This window comes from Corylus avellana, chromosome 10, assembly GCF_965113065.1.
Source record: "Corylus avellana chromosome 10, dhCorAvel1.hap1.2, whole genome shotgun sequence".
NCBI classification, from domain to species: domain Eukaryota; kingdom Viridiplantae; phylum Streptophyta; class Magnoliopsida; order Fagales; family Betulaceae; genus Corylus; species Corylus avellana.
In genome coordinates this window covers 9,896,942-9,904,064 of record NC_142499.1, presented here as the reverse complement: position 1 = coordinate 9,904,064, position 7,123 = coordinate 9,896,942, and the positions used below count along the sequence as shown (strand labels likewise).

The 7,123-nt window shown below is 40.8% G+C and overlaps 1 pseudogene; it reads left to right on the top strand.

Moving 5' to 3' along the window:
• The first annotated feature begins 2,690 nt into the window (after positions 1 to 2,690).
• Positions 2,691 to 5,646, top strand: LOC148583333 (uncharacterized; annotated as a pseudogene).
• Positions 5,647 to 7,123: the final 1,477 nt, after the last annotated feature.

Below are 7,123 nucleotides of genomic sequence, written 5' to 3'. Positions count from 1 at the left end.
CTCTCTCTATATATATATAACCCCCCAAACTATCCATACCATTAGCATTTTAACCCCAAACTTTAAAATGAGACACATGACCCCCCTGAAGTATCAGATGATGGCAAAATAATACTTTCGTTTGTTATCTCCGTCATTTTGGATGGAAATCATTAAACCTTCCCAAAATACCCTCATCCATATCTGCCCCGCGGGTTGCAAAGCGCCTCACACAGACCACTATTCCCTTTCTTCATTTCTGGATTTCCAAGTTGCAGGCTCATCTATCTCCATTTTTGACCATTTTTTTTTTAAAGGATTAATTGTCTGGGTTGCTTCTCCTTTTTAAACGTCTCTCCATTTGCTTATGAGAAAAGAAATCAAGGCAACTCTCTGATAAGGCACCAATTCTCTCCATCATGGACAACTCACGTTAGTCTGATAAGGAAGGTCAACAACCTCCTTGATTGGGTCCTTGATTTTATAAAATGATTTGATATTTTATGCCTTATGTAGATTACGTAATATTTTTTGCCTTGTGTTTTTATTGGCTATAGCACCAAACACAAAGGCTACAAGGTCTCTATCCTCCTACTGGCCGGATCTATATCTCACGCCACATTGTTTTTGATGAGAAGGTACTACCCTTTACGAAGCCCAGTTGTCTCTATGATGATGCTCCCATTCAGGGGGAGCTTTGCGCCTTTAGTGATTGGGTGACTTCACCAACTCCAGCTAGTGAAATTCCCCCTGTAGACACTATTTCTCCAGACACAGCCCCTCAATCCTCTTTTGATATGGACAGTTTGCAATCTGATGTGGGTATCTCAGCCCTCCACAGTGGGCCCAACACTAGCCATGTACCAGCCCATACACCCATTTGTGGGCCCAGCACCAGCCATGGTTCATATGATGACTTGAACAATGCTCTAAATGTGGCCAGCCCAATTTTGACGTTTCTGATAGCCCCAGTCATGGCTCTTGTGATGCTGTGGACCAGCTTTAGATGTGGACAGCTCACAACCTACTTTAGGTGAGCCAGCCCACACAAACACGTGTGAACCCACCCTCAGTCCTAGCCCTTCTGATGATATGGCTCCCTCTACATCTCTCATCGACAAGACCCAACCAGTTGCAGAGGATTCCTCTTCCTCAGAAGTTTCTACATCTGCTACTAATCATACAGTCCCAGGTATCTCTCCTGCGCCGTTGTCCCCACCTACTAATGATCTCCCCAACCTTCTGCATAGCCGTTGTCCCCACCTACTAATGATCTCCCCAACCTTCATTCTATGCAGACTAGATCTAAACATGGGATTACTCGGCCTAACCCCAAGTACCTTGACTTTCATGCTGCTCGCATCTCCCCTGCTCTGCCCACTGAACCACGCACTATCAAATCTGCCTTACGCCATCCTGGTTGGAAGGCTGCCATGCATGATGAGCTTGAAGCTCTTTCTGCCAATCACACTTGGGATCTCGTACCTCAACAACCAAGTATGAACATTGTGGGTAGCAAATGGGTCTATAAGGTAAAGCTTCGGTCTGATGGGTCTCTTGAACGCTTGAAAGCTCGGCTTGTCGCAAAGGGATTCAATCAAGTTGATGGCATCGATTTTTTCGAAACTTTTTCACCGGTTATCAAACCTGGAAAGTATTCGGTTAATCCTCACCGTTGCTATGGTTCAGGGATGGGATATTCGCCAGTTGGATGTGAAGAACGCCTTTCTTCATGGATTTTTGTCTGAACTCGTGTATATGCAGCAACCTCCGGGCTTTGAAGATCCTCATCATCCCCTGCACGTTTACAAGCTCAATCGAGCTCTTTACGGCCTCAAACAAGCACCGTGTGCATGGTTTGATAGGCTCAGTACATTTCTTCTAAGTCTCGGGTTCTTCTCCAGTACTGCTGACCCTAGTCTGTTCATCCATCACTCCTCTTTTGGCATCTTAATATTGCTCCTCTATGTTGATGATATGGTTGTCACAAGCAACAACCCCGCTCGTATCCAATGGCTGATCACTTACCTTAGTCATGAATTTGCTATTAAGGATTTGGGTTTCTTACATCATTTTTTAGGTATTGAAGTTCGACGTTTTGATCATGGTCTGTTTCTCTGTCAAACTCGCTATGCCAAGGATTTGTTGTCCCATGCCCGTTTGGAGGGCTGTAAAGCCCTTGCTACACCTATGGCCCTCCACAGTCGCAAGCTTCCTGCTAGTGATGAGTTATTCCCCGATCCGACTCACTATCGTAGTCTTGTTGGTGCACTTCAATACCTCATGTTCACTCGTCCTGATATTTCATATAGTGTGAACTTTGTTTGTCAATTCATGCACTCTCCCACAATGGCTCACTTCAAGTTGGTAAAACGTATTTTGCACTATATTAGTGGCACCACTCACTTCGGTATGCGAATTCTCTCTTCAAGTTCCCTTGATCTCTATGCTTTTTCAGATGCTGATTGGGCTGGTTGTCCAACTACTCGGCGTTCCACGACTGGGTTTTGCACCTTCCTTGGGAGTAATTGCATCTCGTGGAGTGCTAAGAAGCAATCTACCGTGGCCCGCTCTAGTACAGAGGCTGAGTATTGTTCCATGGCATCTGCTACGACTGAGTTAACTTGGCTATCATTCCTTCTTCGTGATATTGGACTCTCTCGCTTCCCAAGTCGCCGGTCCTTCTTTGTGATAATCTTAGTGCCCTCTATATGACAGTTAATCTTGTCTTCCATGGACGAACTAAGCACATTGAGATAGACTATCACTTTGTTCGTGAACGTGTAGCTCTTGGTGCACTTGAAACACAGTTTGTTCCCTCCAACCGTCAACTTGCCGATATTTTTACCAAGCCGCTGCCCAAGTTGTCTTTTGCCGATTTGCGAATCAAATTGGGCTTATGGCCGGACCCCCAGCCCAATTTGAGGGGGAGTGATAAGGCACCAATTCTCTCCATCATGGACAGCTCACGTTGGTCTGATAAGGAAGGTCAACAACCTCCTTGATTGGGTCCTTGATTTTATAAAATGATTTGATATTTTATGCCTTATGTAGATTACGTAATATCCTCCTCTCTTTGTGATTATTTCCATGTAAATATCTCAGGGAGAAATTGATCGCAGGGTAAAGATATAGAGCACGCCCGGCGTGCTTCAACAGTGAAGCACGCCAACCGTGATTTTTTTTTATTATTATTTTATTATTTTAATTTTTTTGAAAAAAAAAAAAAAAAAAAAAAAAAAAATTTAGCCTGGTGTGCTTCACTGTTGAAGCACGCCGGGCATGCTCTGAATCATGAGCATTGATCGCATTATCCCTGGTTTGGAAAGATTGTAGCCAAGGGATGTAACCATGTATAGTCTATTGTACAGCTTCTATAAATTGTAATGAAAATACTCTCTATCATCACCTTGAGATAGAGTTTCTCAAACCTTGTTACTCTCTTCATTTTCACCTTATGAGTTTCTCTTCACCTTATGGGTTTATGACGTTAGCAAAAATGATGCTTGTAGTTCAATGGGTATCTCAGAATTTTAAGCAAAAAGCCAGGAATCAACTATATGTTCGACCATTACAAAAAGCCAAACCAAATCAACCCATCAACTTATATGAGCAAAGAATTTCAAAGGAAAACACAGAGAGCAGAGGAAATACAGGGCAAAAAACAGAGAAATACAACATCAGAGGAAAACACAAGGAACCGCCAGAAACCCTCAAAATCCGACCGCTGATAACGCATTCTAAGCCTCCGGGGGCGAGGTTGCGATCCGCTGCTGCGACTCTTGGATCATCTCGGTGCGCATCATCTCCATTTCCATCCGTATCGCCTTGATCGCCCTTGCTATCTCCATCTTCATCTGCTCCATCCTCACAAACCCATCTGCAACAAAAAGAAGACTCCCGCAGCTGCTGCTCCGCGTTAACCGCCGGCGGGGTGGATGATTTGGGGCGTGGAGGATGATTTGAGGATTTCCAGCAAAGACACAGGCGGGTCACAGCAGAGACCCAGGCGTTGGCCGTGACTCACGCGGGTTTGGCGGCTAGACCCAACAGAGACCCAGTCTCCCTCAACGCCTGGTTCTCTGGTTCGGCAAAGAGGAGAGAATGAAGAAGAAAAGGAAGAAAAGGAAGACGGGAGAAAGAAAAGGAAGGTGCGTTTCTCCGGAGGGTATTTTGGGAAGGTTATATTTTTGATAAGTGATTTCCAACCAAATTGACAGATAGAATAAACGGATGTACTAAATTATTAGCATCCATAACCGAGGAGCCAAATTTTAATAGAGGAGTTAAATTTTAATGCAAAATGACTTCTTAAAATTCATATTTATTTAGTTTAACTAATAAATTTTTAATTGAAATTTTTTGAAACATTAGGAGGGTATATTGCCAATTTTTAAATTTTGTGGTTCAAATTGAAAAACTTCTGAAACTTTAGGGAGGTGAAGTGAATTTTTCCTTATTTTTATCTATATCATTATCATTTAAATATTATTAAAAGTGATAAAAGTTTTGGGAAAAAAAGAACATGTGAGGAAAAATGGAAAAATTTTTGAAAAAAAAGAGAAAATGCAAAGAAAAAGTAGAAAAAGATTTGAAAAAAAGAGAAAATAGGTGAGAAACAATAAACAATAAAATGGCTTATTTGAAAAGTACTGTTACATTTTACTTTTTTTTTTTAGCTTTTCTAATCAAATATTTATTTTACATTTTCTTTTTGCTAATTCAATGTAAGGTTTTTTAAACATTTGAAGAATTATTTTAGATAAAAAGAACATTTAGCTATTTCATTAAAAATGCCCTAATAGCTGATACTTCAGGAGGTCTTGTGTCTCATTTTGAAGTTTAGGGGTTAAAATGCTAATGTATGGATAGTTAGCCGGGGAGGGGGGTCTTGTGTCTCATTTTAAAGTTTGAGGGTTAATATATGAAAAGCTTGGAGGGTTAAGTGAATTTTTTTTAAAATCCCGCTCACGCTTTAAAAATCTCCACTCCCACTCCCTCTCGCTCTCTTTCTCTCTCCCTCTCACTTTCACCCTCGTCTTCCACCACTCTTCCCTCGTCGTGAAGACTGTTGTCTAGCGTTTCTCTCGGCGCACTTGTCAGTGTCACCGGCGCCACCTCGCAGGCTCGCATCCCTCTCTTTTCCTTTAGATCTGATATTCTCGCGGTTCCCTCCGTCATCCACGTTCGGATCCTAAGCTAAGAGCATTCCTAGTGAGCTCGGCAAAACCCATTTTAGCCAAATTTTTACCGAGTGAGCTCAAAATGCCGCCTGCAGCAAGGTCAGTAGGGCTACAGTAAATTTGCCTCTTGTCAGACAAGTCGCCATTATTTTTCTTTAAAATTTTAATCCCAGGACTGTTTCGCGCTCTCATTCTGTCCCTCTTCGTGCCAGGTCAGTTTGGTTCTATAAATTTCTATTTGTGTTCCTTTTTATGCGCGTTAATGGGTTTATTTGTTTCGATTTCTGCTATTTCGTGTTTGATTTGTGATTTGTTTTTAGTTTTGGTTGATTGGGTGAGAGCTGGTGCTTATAGATCTAAGTTTGGTTGACACTGCGTTGCTGCTCTGCACACCAAGCTCCGAGCTACCGGTGGAACAAGACAAAAACACCTGGTTCGGGGGCACAATCTGCAAAATCTAGGGCTTTTCATCCGAATCATTTGAGGTGTTCTTTTTATACAATTTTTCTTTGCGAATCAAATGTTTTGCTTTTCATCTAAAATCTCTCTCTCTTTGAGCATTTTATTAGGGTAGAGAGTAAAATTCAGGAAGATTGAAATAAATGTTATATTGTTATATTGTTTATATTCAGTACGGTTTTGAAAAAGAAGATACCAGAGATTCATAGATCCAATTATAGTATTGTGGCCATCTCTTTGATGCGCACGCTATGAACATTTTTTTGTTGTCAAAAGGATATTGATGTATAATACTATTTTGCCGCACAGGCCATTGAAGTGGCGGGTTTGTATGATCATCAAGGTAAGTGCAACCTCGATCTGGAATTTACAAGATACTCATGGAGATTCAAAGTCAATAGATTATTTCAGGGTTTACAAAAGCCCGGCCACGATCCAACAGATTCGCCAGCATTTGAAAGAGGTATGTTTTTATCAACTATTAATACTTGGCTTTTGGGTGTATTTTACATTCTTAGGATGGAGATTTCTGTCTTCTTTTATATTTTAATAAAATTTGTTTTGGAGGTTTTGCGTGGAATCGAAGGGATTATGTACTATAATGGAATGAGTAATGCTAGAATGAGGGGTTTTTTTTTTTTTTTTTGTCTCTAATATAGTGATGTGTCGAATGAACTCGCTAAATTCAGTTGTAGGCTCTGATTCTTTTATTGAGTTGTTCATATTAGAAGTCTTCACCTACATTGTCAACCCCCTTTTTTTTTTTTTGTCTCTAATATAGTGATGTGTCGAATGAACTCGCTAAATTCAGTTGTAAGCTCTGATTTCACTGGTTCATGTGATCTTTTATTGAGTTGTTCATATTAGAAGTCTTCACCTCCATTGTCAACCCGCTTACTCCATTTCCTCGTTCATTTGTTCACCAATTACTTGAACAGAGCAAACTGCCACTTGATATAGATGGGTTTTACCACCCAATTAAAAAAACTGTGACATAGTACATGTCTACCTTTTAGACTAAACTAGAGAGCAAAAGCTTTAAAGAAAATTGTGCTTAAGAAATCTGAATGGAAATTAGAGTATTTTGAATAGGATGTGCTTGCCTCCCTAATAATATCTGCAACACCCTAGACGCCTAGGGTAATTTTACGATTTTGTGGCTATTTTAGTTTTTTAATTTGTTGTGTGGTAGTTGTTTGCACAAAGTTTCATGAACTTGAATAAAGGAAAGAAGAGAAATCTCACTTGGAGTGAAATCCTAGGTGTCTACTATGTGTAACTCACTAGTAGTAGTAGCAGTCATACGGCAATTATTGTTTTTGCAGACACAATAGTAGCATGGATTAGTTTGTATGTGGTTTGCTGGTGGTAATGGTACTTGTCTTTGTGTTAGTTGCTACTGCCAGTGGACTTGTTCTCCAATAGTTAAAGGTTGTTGGACCGGATTAGTTGCTTGCATCAACTTGGAGGACTTCTTTCCAACACCCATATTTTGCATTTCT